A 20,583-nucleotide genomic window follows, 5' to 3' on the forward strand; every position below is an offset into this window, starting at 1 on the left:
GGGTCCAGGACAGGCAGGACCTCTCAGGCTGTATGCAGGCCTAGCTTCCCTGCCCCTTTGTCCCTCCTGCCCATTGCTGGGCGGGCACCCAGCTTTTCACCTTTAGACTTGTCTTTAGGGTAGTGACTATAGAGAGTAACAGGGGTCTGGAAGCGAGGAGGGGGGTGAAGGCTCTGCAGAGCAGCACCAAGGATTCGGGACTCAAGCCACCTCTGAACGGGGGCTTCTCCCCTGCCTGACCGGCCCCTCTCTGGGGCCTTTGAGCATCCAGCCCTCGCAGGCTGGCTCCCCTTCCACCTGAGTTAAGGGAGACTGGAGCTGGATTAGAATTCGAGGCCTGGGCCTTTGGGAAGTAGAAACCGCTGATCTAATTCACTGGGCTCTGAGGAATCTGGCAGGGCAAGAGGAAGGGGCTCCAGGGACCTGGCTGGCTGGCCCTGAGCTGTCTCCCCTACCCTGGAGCAGGGGTACACTCATTGTTAAAGCCCCGCAGTACACGCCAGCCATAACCGGCCTCTCCCGGAGCAGCACAGATAGTCCTTCCAGTTTGGAGCAAGGAGCCAGATGAAGAAACTGCCGGACCCAACACAGCCGGGCTCTGTCCGTGTAACAGATCCTTGGCTTGATGCCACAGCCCGTGTCCAAAGAGGCCTCATGTTCGCGGGTCCACCCAACACGCCAGGAAAATCTCTCTGCTCTTCAGTTGCAGTGTTCATGCAGCCTCCATGCTTTCTCCAGTGATGCTGTCCTGTCTCTTGCGGCCGGCAGAGAGCCAACCTGGGCCTGGAGGCTCCCTGTGCCCCCCAGTCAGAGGCCTGCCTTCGGGTGGTGGTCTACAGCTCTCCCCAGAGTGTCTCAGGGTGCAAGCGCCTGAAGGAGCAGAAGCCAGGCCGCTTCCCTTTAGGGGTCCAAAGCACTACCTTCCCAGAGCTATTTTGTTTGCAGTTGTTTGTTGAGTGAATAAACGAATGAATGAGTCACAGAAGTTAACCCACCTGATTGCTAGATGGCGCCTTAAGAGTGATCATACTGGGCTTCCCTGGTGGCGCAGTGGTTAAGAATCTGCCTGCCAGTGCAGGGGACACGGGTTTGAGCCGTGGTCCGGGAAGATCCCACATGCCGCGGAGCAACTAAGCACGTGCGTCACAACTACTGAGCCTGTGCTCTAGAGCCCACAAGCCACAACTACTGAGCCCGCGTGCCGCATTTACTGAAGCCCCCGCATTCTAGAGCCCGTGCTCTGCAACAAGAGAAGCCACCGCAATGATAAGCCCACGCACCGCAACGAAGAGTAGCCCCCGCTCGCCGCAACTAGAGAAAGCCCGTGCACAACAATGAAGATCTGACGCAGCCAAAAATAATTAATTAATTAATTTAAAAAAAAAAAAAAGAGTGATCATATCACATGCAGACAAGTTCGTGAGAGAAGAGCGAATGGGTGTGAAGCACAGACGGGGCTAGGGTGCCACCTGCCCTAGCACCTCACTGCCTCCATCAGGGCCTGGGGCCGGGCAGAGGTTCCTAGATGGAATCCATCCCCTCTCGTGGCCCCAGAGGGACCATGAGAGGCCTCCTCAGGACACTGAGATCTGGGCCAAGCCAGAGAGCCTGTTTTGGGGTGTCAGATCATGAGCCCCCTGAAACACTCAGTAGCCTACTTTCTAGGTTCTAACAGAAATGCCCAGAACCCCTGCTGCGGAGCTCAGCTCTGCCTGATTCTGATCTTGGCCTTGCCAGGCAAGGGCCCAGGACCTTGGGAAGGCCTGCCACCTGCGTGGGACCCTCAGCATCCTCCCTTAGCTGTCACCTCAAGGGAGGCTGCATTCGCTATGACTGAGGCTCCCCGGAGGTCTGGGGACTGCTCCAAGCTCTGAGCTGTAAGGGAAGGCCTGGGAACGACCCTGCTGCCTGCCTTGCGGGGCCTCCAAACCAGGCAGGCCGCAGTGAGGCCAGGCCTTCCTGCGGACGCAGTGAGTGCAAGACAGGCCCTCCTCCTGGCGCTGGGCAGCAGGGAGCTCCTGAGACTGAGGCCAACCACGGGTCCAGAGGAGCCGTGCTGGGCTTTCAGAAAAACATGACTCTCTTCCTCAGTACGAGCAAATTTTGGAAAACTTTTAAACAAAGAAACCACGTGGGGAGAGTGGAAAAGGAAAAGAAGGGGAGGGCAGGAGAGGGCAACTTTTTTTCTGAGAACACTTACTTCTCTCTGAGTAGCCAAGCAAGGCCTAATCCCAGCAGTTTTGAGGCCAGATTCAATAAAAACTCTGTCTGCAGAGGCCTGAGCAAAGCCACAGAAAATAAATACTTCGTGGCTTGTCCGGTCTCCTGCCGCCTGGAGCCCCGTGGGCCGTTCTATTGACTCTCAGCCCAGTGGGATATGGACGAGTGTGGAATTCTCTCCCCAGCCAATCAACTTCCTCTCCCCAGTTAGGACCATTTAAAAATCATAAGTAGAGTTTCCGGTGTGGAAGGGGAAAAACAGAAGAGAGCATATTTTGGTTGAAGAAAGAAAAAAAGAATTGCAGAAAGACCAATATTTTCGAACAGAGCCCAGAGCCATTGGACAGTCTTGTTTGTGTGAAACAATACTGGGGCGAGAGCCCTCCCTCAGCTCTCACACTCCCACCTCGCAGTCTGCTTGAGCAAATTCTCATCTCTGTGGGGTGGAGGCTGGGAGGAGCCCAGTGCCCTGGGGCCCCGGCCAGGGCCGTGGGCTTTGCGGGCTGAAGGGGCAACGGCAGCTCTGCAGGCCCCTCTGAGTGACAGTTAAGAAAGTCAAGGGCAAAAGAGAGTGCTGGGAAACCGAGACAGAAAAATACTCAGGGCCACGGCGAAGAGTTGAACCGAGGCTCGCCGGTCAGACTGGAACAGATTTTTATAAACGGAGGAAATACAGAGTCTGATGCTGTGGGTCTTTTCCAGGGAGGGTAAGGTGTGCCTGATGGGTGGGTGGATGGTCCGAACAAACGGGAAGATGGCAGGAGAGCAGAGTTAAACCCACCCCGGGGCCTGGGGACAAAAATCCCCAACTTTTTACCAGGTTACAGGTCAAAGGGTGTGGACAGTCATCTTGGGGTGTGAAAAGTCCTAACTAACCCCAAAGTCAGGCCACAAGAATGTGACCTCTTTCCACTTCCTGCATTTCTTAGACCTTCCCTCAAAAGTGGGTGCCTGATAGGCTCCAGGGGGCCTGTGGGGTGGGGAGTGAATTCGCACTCTTCCCCTGCACCCCAAACTCTAGGAAGAAACAATGATGGGTTCTTGTCTTCCGAGGGAAGGACAAAGTAGAGGGCTGGAGGGCTCTGGGTCTGGGTTTTGTCTGGGGCAGCCTGAGCCTGAAGCGCCAGGTTCCCCTCTTTTATTTTTTTATTATTATTTTTTTTGGCGGTACGCGGGCCTCTCACTGTTGTGGCCTCTCCCGTTGCGGAGCACAGGCTCCAGACGCGCAGGCTCAGCGGCCATGGCTCACGGGCCCAGCCGCTCCGCGGCATGTGGGATCTTCCCGGACAAGGGCACGAACCTGTGTCCCTTGCATCGGCAGGCGGACTCTCTACCACTGCGCCACCAGGGAAGCCCCCCTCTTTTAGTGCTGCCACCTCTGAAGGTCTGGCGGGCCTGCTGGAGGGCCGTGGACTCAGCCTACAAATATATCTAACCCCTGACATGACATTCCACCCTCTGAGAGTGACTCTACTGAGAAACACCGTTCTCTCCAAGTTCTTATTTGAAAATGCAGGTAGTCTGGAGAAGGCTGATTCCGAGAATGTGCCTCTGACTGAGCTCCTTGGGGACAGGAGGATGGGATGGTCCTGGCCCAACTCCCAGGGGACTTTGGGTCGGCTGTTCCCCTTTCCGGTAGAACCAACTCTTCCCCAAAACTCTCCCCGATGGAACTCAAAGTCAGCATTTGGTGGCTCATCGTACGGAAGGAGACTCTCAAAGCCCATGGTTTGGGGAAGGGAGGAAGGAAGGAAGAAAAGGATGAGTAGAAGGTGCTGAGGACAGTCTTAGGCCTGGTCCCCACCTTCAGAGGGTAGTTGTGGGTAGTTTAAGATAAGCTTTGCAAGCAGGAGCTACTACACCTCTTCAGTATCTGTATTTATGATGAGTGGCAACATCAACTAGTCAAATCCGAATATCTAAAATACCCCATAGGAACAGGATTTAAATAGAAAAGATTTCTGAGCAGCCCAACAGATGTCAAAAACCCATGTTCCAAAACACTAGATCTTTACTAGTTGGTGAGACCTTAGTCAAAACCTTTGAACCTTTACATACAATTGTTAACTGCCTGCGTGAGCTAGTGTCCAAACCAGTGGATGAGTAAAAGGTGAAAGGAGAGAAAAGTACTGTTAGAAGAAAAAAAGTGATCCAAACTCAGCTGTCTGGCTTGTTTGGTCCAGGACAAGGGGCTCGCCTTCATAGCTGCTCTGAAGTCATGGCCCAAGGAAATAACAAGATTCACATAGGGGACCACAGTCACCAAGAAAAGAAAGCATTCCATTCTGCTCAGGGGAGGATGTGACCGATTTAAGAAAGAGTTCTATTAAACATTGAACACAGCTTTTTACAATGAACATAGCTCTAAATTTTAAAGGGATAACACTCGCTGAGCATCAGGTTTCTCCTCCAGCAGAGCTGGGAGTAGAAATTTTACTGCACGAAGCTCTGCTTCCAGCAAGCTCCCCGGAAGCACCCCTGGAAGCAAGAATAGGAAGGGGGTGCCTGCCCCTCAAGCCTACATCAGTGACCCATCAACACTCAGGCCCAGGCCCCGGGGCCTCTCAGCTCTCCCAGCGTGGCTGGCGCAACAGTGGAAGTTCATCTTTCATTTAAATTTAAATAGCTACATGAGGCTAGCGGCTACCCTTTCCGGAAAGCACAGTTACCCTTAAGGGGCTCCACAGGGTCCCCTCAGGCCGCGCGGAGAAGCTGCTCACTGCCTTGTCCGCCTGGACTACCGCAGGCGTTCATTCATTACACATGCCACGGTTATTAAGCACCTGTTTTGTGCCCAGCAGAAAAAGCTTACCTGGTGAAATACTTAGGTGAGCTATCAGACCCTCCCTTCTTCTTTATTTTTCCTTCTTTTCATAAGCAAAGCCTGATTGCCTACTAAGTGTTCCGTGCTGCATAGCAATTGTTCTTCAATTACTGTGAGCACCAGAATCACAAGACTTGTTAAAAATGCAGAACTCCCCTCCGGACCCATTAGATCACCTGAATCTGCACCTCTGGGGGGCCGGGTCCTACATCTGAAGCTGCTTGTGAAGAATAAAAAACAATGGCAGGTGCTTTTCCGCCAAGAGTTTAGAATTTAGAAGGTGCAATGAAAACAAAACAAACACCAGAAAAAAACCAGGCCTGTAAACAGTGAGCTCTTTTTACAAACAGCTATTTCTCAAGGACTGTCTGCAAATAACCCAGAGAGGACTAACACCATAAGCCTTTTTTTTTTTTTTTTTTTTTTTTTTACCATAAGCCTTTTTATGGTGATCTCTTAAAGGAATTTGCTGGGCAGATGTTTTTCCTACCCAGAAGGTGAATAACTGCCGGGGAAGATCTGGCCTTCAGTCCTGCCTGTGTGACCTTGACAGAAGCCTTACCCTCTCCCTGTCTGTCCCCTGTCACCAAGCTTCATGGAAATGTTGCAGGAAGGGGGACCCCTTCCAGGGCCCAAGAGTGGGCTGTTGCCTAACACTCGGAAATGAATTGTCCGAGGAGACACACGTGCTGGCAAAGCAAGAGATTTTATTGGGGAGGGGCACCTGGGTGGAGAGCAGCAGGGTAACGGAACCCAGAGGACTGCTCTGCCACGTGGCTCGCAGTCTCCGGTTTTATGGGAATGGGGTTAGTTTCCAGGTTGTCTCTGGCCAATCGTTCTGACTCAGGGTCCTTCCTGGTGGCACACGCATCACTCAGCCAAGATGGATTCCAGCGACAAGGATTCTGGGAGGTTGGAAGGACACATGGATGGGCGCCTCCTCTCTCCTTTTGACCTTTCTCGAATTCTTCCGGTTGGCGGTAGCTTGTTAGTTCTGTGGTCCTTAAACAGGACCTCCTGTTTAAGAGAACTCATGCAAGTGGTTACCATGTTGCCTGGCCAGGGAGGGCGGTTTCAGTCAGTGTTTCCCCTAACAGAAACTTGAAGAACCTTGAGCCAGGAGGGGCTCTGACCTGCAGCGGGGGTGAGAAACCAGAGTCTCTCCACCCCGCCCCCAGAAAAGGACAGGTAGACCTTTCTGCACATTGGGAAATTTTCAACTTCAGCTTGGAAAACATTATGTTCTTATTGTATTCTGGTTCAACTGGAACGAATTCAGAAAATGCATAGATGGGGTTCCAACTCAAACTGGTTCATTGGGTACTTTTTGAGTTAAAAAAAAAAAACGGATTTAAGTAATGAGTCAGTAAAAGAAAAAATCTGAGCTCAGGATTGAACATTTCAGGTGGAAGGCTTTCATTCATTGGTTCAGTTTAAGTCTCTTGTTGTTCAGATCAACTCAACAGCATTTATTTAGCACTTAGTTTCTTCCAGGAATGGGTGTGGGATAGTCTCATGGAAATTCTGCTCAGCTGGGGAAAGAGACAAGTAAACAGTCTCACTCCCCAGGAGCAAAACACCCAGGAACCCCAACAGGGAGTGACAAGTTCTGGGTGAGGCTGGCAGCGGAGGGGTGATGTTGTTTTGGGCACCGAACAGTGAGTGAGGAGGGGTTTCCCAGGCTGTGGTGATGAGAAAAGGAAACAGGAAGGTCACAGAAGCTGTGGGGTGCACGCAGCCACAGAAGAGGGGAAGGGGGCACTTTGGTCTGCAGGGGGGCCATGGGCTTGGAGAGGTGCCCAGAGCACACCACGGGGACTCCGTGCTGGGCCTCTGCACCTGACACTGTCCCCACCTGTGGTGTGGGAGCTCTGTCAGTGCCATAAATCCCCTGTGTGGAAAGAACATGTTGCATTTATCCAGTACGTAGTTAACAGATTTCTTGAGATATAACTGACATACCATACAATTCGCTCAAAGTGTACAATCGGATGGGTTTTAGACTATTCACAGATACGTGCAACCATCCCCACTGTCAGTTTTAGAACATTTTCATCACCTCAGGAAGACCCTCCATATCCTTTAGCTATCACCCTCCAATCCCCCGACCCCAGACCCCCATCCCACCCCGGCCTAAGGAACCAAAACTGAGTCCCCTTGAAACCAAGTTTCTCTGCCAAGGTTATGATCCACCTCTCTTCCCGAAACATTATTCCTTTTTTTGTCCAACACCTGTTCCCCTCAAGATTGAGGAGTATGAAAGAAAAGGGGGGCATTGAAACCAAGTAGGACACTGGGGTGCCCTCCTGTGTACAAAAGCCTTTCCGTGTCCTCCATTTCTTGTTTGGAGGAAAAATGTTTCAGCCGCCGAGACCTTCCCAGAGTTCCAAAGGGCAGATTCAAACAGTTACTAATTAAGGGAGTGAGGGAATGCAGAAAGAAACAATAGTGCAGCATGGGGCCTGGTCTTGGTTCCTCCTGCGGGGATGTGCATAACAATGTGATAAAGATCTCTGAGCTATTCTGCAGGAACTGAGGCCCCCACCCAGGTGGAGGTTGGTAACTTCAGGCTAAGCATAAGCACGTGGACCCCAGACTGGTTGGAACCAGAAGGCTGATGACTGAGATTCCTGGAACACTGCCCCGTTACCTCACCACCAACCAGTCAGAGGAAGGTCACACACCCTGCAGCCCTCCCCGCAAATCTTGCCTATTAAAACTCTTCCTCGAAAACCATCAGGGACTTTGGGCCCTTTGAGCCTGAGCCACCACGCTTTCCTTGCTTGTCCCTTGCAATAAACCTTTCTCCACTCCAAACTCCGGCGTTTCCGTTTGTTTGGCCTCACTGTGCGTCAGGCACACGCACTTGGGTTCAACAACATAGCCACTAACCTACTTTGTTTGTATAGATTTCCTTACTCCGAACATTTCAAATGAATGGAATCATACGTGACTTTTTGCATCTGGCTTCTTTCATTTAGCATAATGTTTTCAAGGCCCATCCACGCTCTAGCATACATTAGTGCTTTACTCCTTTTTATGGCCAAATAATATTCCGTTGTATGGATATACCATGTATTACTTATCCACTGGTCCTTTGATGGACATTCGGGTTGTTTCCACCCTTTGGCTGTAGTGAATAATGCTGCTGTAAACATTCCTTGTAGGAGTTGTAAACAAACTTGTAGGAGTTTCCATACAAGTCCTTCCTGTTATGACTCCCACGTTACAGATGAGGACATATGTTTTCATTTCTCATATACCTAGGAGTAAGATTGCTGGGTTGTAAGGTAGCTCTAATTGTTTGAGGAATGGCCAGAATATTTGGTATTTATACATTTATTTTGAGGAGAAGGAAACGAACGAGGAGACGGCAGTGATCATGGAAATCTGCTCAGAGCCAACGTGAGCCCATGTTTGGGAAAAGGAGGCGTTCGGAAAGCAATCAGATCACCGTGAGTGCCACTGCCGTCTTCCAAGTGACAGTGCCAATGGGAGGAGACGGGCACAGGGCCAGCACATGTGGCCATCACCTAGTGACCGAGGGAACCTCCTTGTCACCGCCACACCCTCCAAAAACCAAGGCCCAGGCTGACTCTCCAAGAAAGTAGCACAGCAAACACATCTTCACCCAGCCGGGCATCTCTCCCTTCAGACACAGTTAAAGATAAAGATAAAGGTCTTTGAGGGCCTGTCCATGCTGGCACATTGGTTGAGCTCCTAACTGTGTACCAGGGGCTGCTAAGCAAGTACACGTATTCTGTACACGCAGGGCTCACCATGTGTCAATCACTGCTCTAAACCCTTGCGTGACTGAAATGCTTTAAATCCATCCAACAACCCTGTTCTGGCTTCCTGTTCTGGCTCCCATGTTTCAGATGACACTGAGTCACGGGGGAGCTAGTTTTCCCAAGGTCGAACAGCGTAGTTCATGGTGATGAGGCTGGGATGTGAAGGCAGCCTGTGTGGCTCCAGTGCCCACCTCACCACATCGCCTCAACAGTTCTCTCACAAGGACAAGGTTGACACCCTCATTTCACAGAAAAGGACACTGAGGCTGAGCTGGATACCCTTTCCCAAGGCTGAAGACTCTAGCCCGGTCTCCAGCCCACGCCAAGGCCTCCCTTTATGGTGACAGGGGACAGAGCTCGGCATGCAGTGAGTCACAGTGATTGGAGTTACGGGCGTGCATCTCCTCTAAGAAGTTCTCCATGACAGCTCCCCCAGTTGGGGTTACAGGTGCCCCCTCTGGGTTCCCGCAGCTCCCACGGAGGCCTCTACCATGGCCCAGCTCGCTGTGTGTGACCATTGGCCTGCAGGTGGCCGACGCCCACTGACTGTGAGCTTGACTTCGTCCGCTCTGCACCTGCAGCACCGAGCCCAGGGCCTGGCCCAAGCAGGCACCGAACACGCATGTGGGCGCTAAACAGGTGAACCATGACAGCGAGGTCCGGGTAATGAGTGACAGAGGGGCTTGGGGAGGGAAGAGCTGAGGTGCACCTTGAGCCGGGTCCTGGAGGGGGGCACCCAGAGCAGCGGAGGGGTGGGGACCCCACATGGGACAGGGACTTCCAGTGGGGAGGGCTGGGGGGGTCCTAGGGCCCTGCGGTCTAACAGTCCAGAGAGCCTGCAGGTGGGGCAACTGCTGTGCTGCAAGGGGGGGCGGGGGAGGCCAGAGGCACAGCGAGCACAGACCGGGCCTTTGTGCAAAAGAGAAGGTGCCCTTCCTTCCTCGGGGGTGCCCAGCCCTGCCCAGGACCTTGGGAGCTGTCCGGACCCCTCATCTGGGCCCCTCGGGTAGGACACAAGCTGTGCACTGCATGTGAGGTTCTCTGGGGCTGCCTGGGGTGTATGCACAGGGTGGTGTGTGTGGTGTGCGTGTGTGTGTGTTTCTGACGTGTGTGAATTTGCACTGCAGTTTCTAAGTCTCCTCGGCTGGTTGGCCTCTGAACAATGAGGGGTGTGAGGGTCCTGCTTCCCAGAACCAGAGACGCAGGGTGTCTTTCAGAGGAGGTCACGGTGGCTTTCACCCTGTTCCCTGGGAACGGGGCTGACACGGATCCCGCGAGGTGCCGAGAACAGGCTGCTGGTCCCCGGTGGGCAGGCCACAAGCCTGCCTTCCTTCCCTCGGCTTATTCCTTAGTTGGTGAGGGGAAAGGTGTGGACAGAGAGAAAGGAGGAAAATGTTCCCAAGGGGGTCACGGGGCCTGGTCACCAAAGCTGTGGCTTAAAAGGAGACCCAGGAGGACAGACTGGGGGTCCACATAAGGAAGAATGTTTTGGAAACCAGAGATGCCAATAGTGGAGGAGGCGGCCTCATAAGGGACTGAGCCTTCTACCCCAGGACTGTTCCAGCAGAAGCTGAGGACCCCGTGGTGTCAGAGGATTCTCTCCTTTCTGGGACAGGGTGTGGATAAGGAAAACCCCACAGATCCCGTCCATCCTGAGGTCCTGAAAAGGCACCAGGGCCTCTCGGGATGCCTCCCAGGAACTGCTTTTGCTCTCAATCCCTGGAAATTACTTAATACTTCCTCACTCCCACCCTCCTCCCTGCAAATACTCCAGGCTGTCAGGGTGTGGAGGGGAATTTAGAGCCCACCCTCCCATTTCACAGGTGAGGACACTGAGGCCCTTACAGAAAAGGGACTTGCCGAGGTCACGGTGGTGCCAACATTCATGGGCGCGTGTTGAACCAGGCACCCAGCTGAGCACTTCCCGGCTTCTCATTACAACTCCTGAGGGAGCTGTCTCCATTCTACCCAGACTGAGAGAGGGTCATTTGCCCCAGGTCCCACCACTAGAAAGAGGAGGGGCCGCATTCTAACAGGGTCCCCTCTGCTTCCAAAACCCTTGCAGATGACCCTGAACCTCAAACCTCGGTGTCCCACACACAGCTATAAAATCAGGTAAGTCCGCTGAGAAATGTAGATGGTCTCTCTCAGTGATGTCTGCCGGGATTAGTCTAGTGAGGCTGGGTGAATCATTTTATCTCTTTGAGCTTGTTTCCTTCTTTGTAACATGGGGGTAATAACAGTAACACTAATATTCAGGACTTCTACAATTTCAGTAAATAACATAAGCAAAGGCTTCTTTTTGGAGCCCTCAACAAATAACATTACTCCTTCCTCAATCCCTTTCCATAGCCAAAGCTTTATGGGTATAATGTTTTAAGTTATTTCTTTCAATGCATTTTCAAATGTTAAGAATGATGCCAAAGGCTGATTAGCCATAAGGCTGACAAAGCTCCCAGACTCCTGAGACTAATGGCCTCAATTCACTGAGGTATAATCTACATACAATCATATGCACCCATTTTAGAGTTTGGTGAGTTTTGATAGCTATATACACTCATGTAACCGCTTTGATAAAGATATGGGACATTTCCGTCATCCCAGAGTTGCCCTGTCCCCATCCCAGTCACCTCCCTCTGTCCCAGCCCCTGACAGCCAACGGTGGTCTACGGCTTAGATTTGCCGTTTCCAGCCTTTGTACAAGGGGGTCAAACAGTATGTACTCTTTTGTGTCTGGCTTAGATTCATCCACTGTTTCTTGCGTCAGTAATTTGATCCATTTTATTCCTACACAAGGATCTAACAAGTAAGCCGGTTGCTTCAAGGTGGCTCCTCTGACAGGCTGCGCTCAAGAACTGGCCAGTCTCCTGCTCAACTGTATCTTCGGTGTGAACCACGCAGGGCCTGGCCCTTAGTAGGCGCTGAAGTTCGTAGCGAGGAGATTAATTAAACATGCAACATTTGTGAGAAGCCTAATCCGCCAGGACCGAGGTGGTGAGTCACTTCATTGCTTTTCAGGCAACTCCACCAGAGTGGAGAAGAAGTGAGAAGGTAAACTCTAATATGATGAAGTGGAAAGGAAGGTTTCAAATAAAGAGCTGAAGCCGGCCTGGGAATAGTCCCTGTGTCCAATTACCCAGCCCAGCTCGGCCTTCCCCGCCCCCGACCCCACCAGGGATAATTAAAACCTCGTCGCCTCTGTCGCTTCCCCAGGGAGGCGGCGATGCTCCCGGAGTGAATGCGCTCTGAGGAATGAATAACGACACAGTGGCCTTCTTGTTCGGCGGCCGGGGAAACTGAGGCCAGAGGGCGGGAGGGAGGCCGCCGGGTGACTGGAGTCTGGGTCACCGCGTGAGTCAGCGGCGCAGACAGGCAAGACTGCTGTCATTAAGGTTTACAGGTCCACCGCCGCCACCGCGGCTGTACGGCCCGCGCCCCGCCCGCCCGAGTCCCCGCCGCGGGCACGCCTTCCCGCGCCCCACTCAGGCCACCACGCCTCGGCGCCTGGCGAGGGCGCCCCAACTTCCCCCAGCGGCGCACAGAGCGCAGCCGCGGGAGCTCGGCCGCCCGCGGGGGTGGGAGGGGGGGCGCGAGCCCTCTCGGCCCCGCCCCGCGCCGGCCCCGCCCCGCGCCGCTGCGCCTCCGCCTCCGCCTCCGCCTCTTCTCCGGCTCCCCCCGGGCCCGCCCGTCCGCCCGTCCGCCCGCTGGCAGCACGCTGCTTCGGGTCGAGCCCGGCGGCTGCAACCTGAGCCCTGGGGTGGCCCCCGCCCCCGCCCCGGCTTCTACCTGCGCCACCCGCGCGGCGCCCCGGGAGGCGGCGCGGGCGCTCGGAGCGCGGCGCCGGGCTGACGGCGCACGGCCGGGCCCCGGTCTCCGCCCGGCGCCTTCGCTGCAGGCGCGTTCTCGCCGCCCCGCTCCCCCTCCCCCTTCCCCAGCCGCCTCCCCTTCACCAGCCTCCTCCCTCCCCTCCCCAGCCGCCCCCATCCCCCTTCCCAGCCGCCGGCCCCCCTCCTCAGCCGCCCCCCAACTCAGTCTCTCGGGCGCTCGCCGAGCTAGTCCTCCCGGATCCCCAGGCCTCGCGCCGCCGCCGCCTCCACCACCACCACCACCACCACCACTCGGCTGAGTCACGGGTGACTCGGGCCTTGGACCCTCGCAGCCCGGAAGGGGAATGGAAGTCCCCGGGATGTTCCCTGCAGCTATTTTAGAGGTGCAGCGAACATCTCCCCCAGTCCTACAAGAGAATCCCCCCTCACCCCAGCCTTGGTGGCTCCGCCTCCTTTGAACCCCGCTGTGAATGATGTTCCCCCTCCTTATATTCTCCCCCTACCCTGGGCACCGTCTTTTTTTATTTTTCTATTCTTTTTCTGGGGGGCCCGTCTTTTAACCCGGCTTCCTTGCCAGCCACGGCAACGGCGGCACCCCGGTGCCACTGACCCGTTCCTTAACTCCTCCCCAGATGCCTGGTCTCTTATGGGAGCTGGGGGAGGTGGGGAGAGGGGAGGATGCAGTTACGGAAGGGACCCGGCCATGGGCCTGTGTCCAGCGGGTGGGAACCGCGAGCATGGTGGGGCCGGGGTCAGGCGGAACCAGTACCCTGCTTAACCTGAGGGGTGTGGACCTGAATGCGTCCTTAAGTGTTTAAAAATTGTCTGGCCGTATAGAGAAGAACACTGGAACCTTTAAGTCCTCATCCTCTCGTCTGAGTCCAGAGTGAAACTCTAAACATACTTATTAAGAAACTGTTGCTGTATTTTGACTGGTTTACATAAATTTTCCGTTAAGGGGCGGGGTGGGGGGAGATGATGGTGGGCTTGTGGAATCCTGAAAATAACTTTTAATGGAGCGAAGCCTTCCATTATGGGAAGCGCCTGGACGCGAGAGGCGTCTGGAGGCCTAGGTTCCTGTCACAGCCCTGCCACCAACTGGCTGAGTGACTGGGTCACCTCGCTGCCCCTCCCGGCCAGTGTTAGGAAAGTGGACTCGGTGTGTAAGGCCAACGCCCCTTACCCGGATTGGAGCGACTGGAGGAGCTGTCTATACCGTTAAGAGACAGAGCAGGTGGGTTTTCCTTTCTTAAAATGCTCTGCTACTATAGAGAGGCAAAGTGGAGATGAGGTTAAGAATAAAAAAGGTGAAAGTTTGCTTTCTGAATGGTGCGCTCTTTCCTAACTCCAGTTATATTTATCACTCAGTCAAGGTCAAGGTAACCTTCAAGGGTCTGTGCAGTTCCATTAATTATATACTACCCTGCCTCTATGGGGAAACCTCCCCTGAGAACTATTTCCCACATGGCTTCAGAACCTTCAGACATTTGTACAAAGTCCCCCAAAGGGGCATTCTGGGAGGGGCACCAAGGTCCTGAAAGGAGGGACTTTTGCTAGATGGAGAGAAGAATGAAGGTGGACAGGTGATGTCACCTTGATGTGTCACATTTCGGGTGAAGCTTTAGTGCCACGAAGCTTTACTACCTGGTCATGTGCTCTGGGAACCTGTCTGACTCCTTTTCCCCTCCCCTCTGCTCTGCTCTGCGGGGGTGGGAGGTGGTGGTGAGAGTGGGAGAGAGCCCATGTTCATTCTGTGCTAAGGCAAGCAAGTGTCAGGGACGCCTTCCACAGCACCCCCCCACCCCCCGCCAGCTGCAAACATGCGCAGTATCACTTTTGTGATGGGCCAGATGCGGCATTGGGAGAAAAGCAAAGGGTTTAATTTTAAATGATGGAATGGTGAGAAGAATGAAAGAGAAGGTGATTAGTGCTCAACCTTGAAAAAAGGTACGGGAACGCTTACTTTAAAAGGTTTTCATTGGTCCTGTTCTGAAGAACTCCTCCCGTGCTAAAATCCCGGGCCAGCTCAGACCTGCAGTTCTGGGTTGCCCAAGCGCCTCCCGGTTTTTTCTCTTTGAACACCAGCTCTCTGAGCAAAGGCCTCTTTTGCCCTCCCTGTGGTGCCCTCTCCCTTTTCTTTTGTGTGTGTGTGTGTGTGTGTGTGGTGCATGTGTGTATGTCTAGCTGGCTCCTATCTTTACATAGCAGTTTTCCAGGCTGGCAGTTCGGAGGCCTTGCAGGAGGAGAACCTCTCTAATTTATGCTCCTAGCTCTGCATCCTGACTTACTTGGGGCAGGTCTACATCACAGTCTCAGTCAAGTGAGTGAAGAAAGTGGCTTCAAGCAAACTGAAAACCATTTGGCAGAAGAGACGGTAGGCATACAGGTTGAGCACGTACTCGAACCATAGCAACAAACCAAAATCAGGGGAAAAACCCGCAAAACATCAAACTAGATTTAAAGTTGTTTGCAAATGGCTGTTTTGTGCCACATAATAAGGCTGGGCTATTTCCCACCACGAGGACTGCTTGCATCTTGAGGGGAAAAGATGGGTCAAAACTGGCCAATCTGCTCTTTGAACATACAACTGATTCTAAGGCTGGGGCAGGAAATACTCAAATAAGTCTAGAGAATCCTGTAGTGCCAGAAAGCAGGAAAGTACCGAAAGATCAAAAGGATGGTGCGTGCAGAAGGGACGCAGGAGCCCCAACCTGAAAGAGCTCCTGATGGCCAAGGCTGAAACAGTTCAAACAAAAGAATAGATACATCATATTGGATTTTAATCCCCAGTGTAAAATAAATACACTTTATGAATGAATCCATACTGATGAATGAATGAATGAATCCATACTGATACAAGAAATGATGGATTGATTGATTGACTGAATGAATAAATAAATAAATGAGAGAGAAGAGTCAAATCTCCCACACAGATAACTCTAAATAATTTATGTAGATATTCTTCCCTCCAAGAAGTGGAGTTAATCCCCTTCCCCTTGAGTGTGAGCTGCACTTAGTGACTCACTGCTAAGGTTACAGTGTGGAAAGGTAGGAGAGAGTTACTTTGCAGTGCAGAAACCTGGCAGACGCAACCTCAGCCGGGTGATCAAGGTCAGCATCATCAGGGATAAGTTATGTCAATAGCGTGTACTCCTGATTTGATGTGAGAACAGCACTTCACCTCTGTAGTCTTCCTCTCCAAAACCCATAACCATGAGAAAAACATCAGACACACCCAACTGAGGGGCATTCTACAAAATACCTGACTGGTACTCCGCAAAACTGTCAAGGGCATCAAAAACAAGGAAAAGCTGAGAAATTGTCACAGTCCAGAAGAGCCTAGGGAGACGAGGATTAAATGTAATGTGGTATCCTGGATGGTTCCCCGGAGGGAAAAAGGGCATTAGGGAAAAACTGTGGAATCAGGATAAAGTATGAGATTGAGTTGATAGTAATATACAAATGCAGTTTCTGACTTGTGACAAAATGGTACCATAGTAATGTAAGATATTAACAATAGGGGAAATTGAGTGCAGGATATATGGGAACTGTCTGCACTGTCTTTGCAACTTCTCTATAATGTAAAACTATTCTAAAAGGAAAAGATTTTTTTTCTTTTGTCTAAAGCTAGTCTGGGGACTTCCCTGGTGACACAGTAGTTAAGAATCCGCCTGCTAATGCAGGGGACACGGGTTCGAGCCCTGGTCCAGGAAGATCCCACATGCCGTGGAGGAGCTAAGCCCGTGCGCCACAACTACTGAGCCTGCGCTCTAGACCCATGAGCCACAACTACTGAAGCCTGCGCGCCTAGAGCCCGTGCTCCGCAATAAGAGAAGCCACCGTACTGAGAAGCCCGCGCACTGCAACGAAGAGTAGCCCCCGCTCGCCACAACTAGAGAAAGCCTGCACACAGCAACGAAGACCCAAAGCAGCCAAAATAAAAAATAAAAAAAAAATAAAGCTAGTCTGGCTTGGGTCTTAGAATCACAGGATTTAGGTGATTCTAAGAAGGGGAAAGGACTAGCAAAGGAGCCCCAGGGACCCTGAGAGAGACTGCTGAGACTCATTTGGTGAGTTGATCAGGCAGAGTAAAATACTTTGGTTTTTAAATCGCTTCATGGTCCATATAGAGTGAACTTAAAGCCGCTTGCAGGTTGCCCAAATCAAAAACAATGCCATCTCCAAATTCCTCTACATGTGAACTTAAAGTTTCAGTTGCTTATAAAGAAAGTGCTTTTAAAAATGTGGTGATCCCTTTTATAGAAAGTTCAAAAGCCGGCAAAAATAATCCCAGGTGTGAGGAGTCAGGAAAATGGTTAGTTACCCTTGTTGGGGGCGGCAACTGGGAGGGAATGAGGAGGGGAGTTTCTAGGTACCAGTGATGTTCTTGTTTTTGACCCGGGAGCTGGTTATATGGGTGTGTTCAGTTTGTGAAAATTCATCAAGCTGTATGTTTATGATCTGTGCACTTTTCCGTACGTAAGTTATATGTCAAGAAAAAGTTTATAAATCATAAAATAAGTTGATTTTAAGCATTAAGCTTTAATGCTGGGAGAAACCAACATCCCTCTCTCCTCCTTCCAGGAAGCACAATCTAGAAAGTCAAATAGTTTGCCTAAGGGCAGATGCAGCAGGCCCTCCCAGAGCCCTGATGTGTGGGTCCCTGCTAACCAGGGCTTTCGTGCTGGATGGCTCTGTGGAGCAGCAAGAACTCTTTAACCAGAGCACAGGGCTGGGTACAAGCGCATCTTCGGGGAGGGCACTGCAATGAGGGGCAGCACCAGCACCAACCTGGGTGACTTTGATCAAACTTTTATTCATCTGTGCCTCAGTTTACCCACTGTTAAAGAGGATCTTGACTACTGCATGTGTAGATCAGCCAAAATTGTTGCCCCGTCATTAAGTTAGACTAGTCGTGGTCTGTCAGCATCCTCAGATCCCACTGCATGCTTAGATCCCTGGAATTTTGTGCCTGGAAAATAGGGGCGTGGCAGAAATGCTGGTGATAGTAGCTCTGGCTCAGGGTGACTAAGGGGAGAGAAGCTGACCAGAGCTGAAAGGATGGAGTCTTCCCAGGACTCTGTCTTGAACTAGAATGACCTCAAAGGGTCATTCAGAGAATGGACGAGTAGTCCAGCATAGAGGTCGCTGAGCCCCATAGGGGTAAAATGACTTGCCCAAGGTCACCTGGCTGATGGGCTCCCTGAAAGTTCCTCGCTCAGTACTGTCCATGAACTATCTGGACTAAACAGGCTGCTGCTGTGACCATGAATTTTGTTTCCTTAAATAAAGTTTTTGTCCACAATTTCTTTCATTAAATAAAATATAGAAAACATAGAAAAGTGAAAAGCATAACACAACCAGAATTTACTTGTTCCAGCATTTTAAAATGCAACTGTCTGGAAGTTTTTTTTTTTTGGATTCTGTGTTCTTTTTTTTTTTTTTTTAACATCTTTATTGGAGTATAATTGCTTTACAATGATGTGTTAAGTTTCTGCTTTATAACAAAGTGAATCAGCTATACATATACATATATCCCCATATCTCCTCCCTCTTGCGTCTCCCTCCCTGGAACGTTTTACATTGCAAAAGAACACCTATTGTGACATAACGTTTTTGTAGTTTATTGATTGATTGATTTTTGCCTGCATTGGGTCTTCGATGCTGCACATGCGCTTTTCTCTAGCTGCGGTGAGCCGGGGCTACTCTTCGTTTCTGTGCATGGGCTCCTCATTGCATTGGCTTCTCTTGTTGCAGACCATGGGCTCTAGGCGCGCGGACTTCAGTAGTTGTGGCACGTGGGCTCAGTGGTTGTGGCTGGCAGGCTCTAGAGCACAGACTCAGTAGTTGCGGCGCTCGGGCTTACTTGCTCAGCTGCATGTGGGATCTTCCCGGACCCGGAAGGGCTCGAACCCGTGTCCCCTGCATTGGCAGGCGGATTCTTAACCACTGCGCCACCAGGGAAGTCCCTGTAGTTTTTTAATATTTAATTTTTGTGGCTAAGTTAAGCAGGAGAATGGGAGCTCTTGGTTTACACTGTTGGGAGTTAAATGCGTCTTCTGAAAGAGGAGGAATGGAGGACATGGCCAACCTGCCTTATGCCCAGGAGGGGTTTCTCCGGAAGAATTATACCAGCAAACATCAAACTCACTAGTGCTTTAAGAACTGGGTTCAGGCTATATTTAAAACAGATAACCAACGAGGACTTACTGTATAGCACAGGGAACTCTGCTCAATATTCTGAAATAACGTAAATGGGAAAAGAACTTGAAAAAGAATTGGTACATGTATATGTATAACTGTATCACTTTGCCTTACACCTGAAATGAACACAACATTGTTAGATTGTTAATCAACTATACTCCAATATAAAATAAAAATTAAAAAAAGAGAACTGGGTTCAGCTTTAAGGTTGTCTTTTTTTTTTTCACTTTTCTGTTTTTTTTTTTTTTTTGGCCACAGGGCACCACTTGCAAGATCTTAGTTCCCTGACCAGGGATGGAACCCGGGCCCCCAGCAGTGGAAGCACGGAGTCCTAACGAGTGGCCCGCCAGGGAATTCCCTGCGTTTTATTTTAGAGCGTTGTGGATTCATCTGCAGTTGCAAGAAATACTACGGAGAGATCTTGTATGTATACCTTTTGTCCAATCTCCCCCAGTGTTGACATCTTGCACTAAGATTGTCTTTTGATGTGATCTGAAGGAGTTTAGGAGGCTTAGTGGAAGATCATCTAGAGAAATCCTCCTCTTTTAGTGATAAGAAAACTGAGGTCTGGGGTGGCCAAGTGACTTACCCAGGCTCACACCTGGGAATGGCAGGGTCTGGACCTTCCTTCTCTGGGCCTCCATGGCTCCATCCACACGGGGTTTCATTTTTTGTTTCCCAAGATACCTGGGATTAGGTTGGTTTGGCAGGTAGAGGTAGACTCCCTCTTGATCTCCCCTCCCGACCCCCACCCCAACTGGTGAAGCAGCAAAGGCCTATTTCTCACTCAGGTTCCACGCCTACTGTGCGTTGTCTCAGGCTCCGCTCCCCGAGGTCCCCACTGGGGGCGGTTCCACGTCTGTGTGCGCATGATCACCAAAGGCAGGAAAAAGGAACACGGTGATTGCACCCGTCTCTTCCACTCACATTTCATTGTCACGTCATGTGGCTACACCTAACTTTAGCAGGCCGGGAAGTGCGTTTCTGTCTTTTGCCTGTAAATGGAACCAGAAATTATTGTTGAGCAGCATTAAGGAACACCCCAGTCACCCTCACTCCAACAGGAGAGATAGGACCTTCTGCGTCAGGCACTGGCAAGCTTCTTTCTTTGTATGATTAGAGTGCTGGTTTTCGGATTTCACCTTTCCCATGGTGTTGCCTTCTTCTTTAGCAGATTCCCAGAGCAGGTAGGCTCCCGACAGTGGGTCCTACAGCCTTATCTCTCCAGGCAGGGAAGAGATCTTGGGAAGCATGCCTGCACCCCCAAGTCAACGAGCTCTGGAAGCTCCTTTGGGAAAAGCTAATGTAATCCGAGGTTGTGATAATAAAAGGGAGATGATAGTTCTGGTGTATTACGGCGCTAATTGGAGAACTTCATTCATTCATTCACTCAACATTCATGAGTAGGACATTCCAGACCCAAAATGCTGTGATCGCAGTACCAAGTTTAAACAGGAATGTTGACCAGTTGAGGGCCCCCAGAGCAGGGTGACCACGATGGTGAGGAAATCCTGTTCTGGGCCAGAACAGGGCATGTTTAGTTCCTAGGAAAGGAGGTAAAGGAAGACATAGTAAAAATCTTCAAGGAGAGGCTGGTTGGTAGAAGTAGGTTACATTTGTTACGTGGCTGCTGAAGGTAGGAGTTGGATCGATGGGAGGAAGTTATAAGCAGGCAAACCAGTTCAGTTTGGAGTCAACCTTTTAACTAGAAATTTCA

General features: G+C 51.3%; 1 long non-coding RNA gene across 1 annotated transcript; it reads left to right on the plus strand.

Moving 5' to 3' along the window:
- Positions 1-12,899: 12,899 nt before the first annotated feature.
- On the plus strand, positions 12,900-20,207 carry LOC137203300 (uncharacterized). The gene is made up of 2 exons (XR_010933037.1): positions 12,900-13,896; positions 19,125-20,207. It is a non-coding gene; the product is annotated as an uncharacterized lncRNA (long non-coding RNA).
- Positions 20,208-20,583: the final 376 nt, after the last annotated feature.

Source organism: Pseudorca crassidens, chromosome 12, assembly GCF_039906515.1.
Source record: "Pseudorca crassidens isolate mPseCra1 chromosome 12, mPseCra1.hap1, whole genome shotgun sequence".
Taxonomy (NCBI): Eukaryota; Metazoa; Chordata; class Mammalia; order Artiodactyla; family Delphinidae; genus Pseudorca; species Pseudorca crassidens.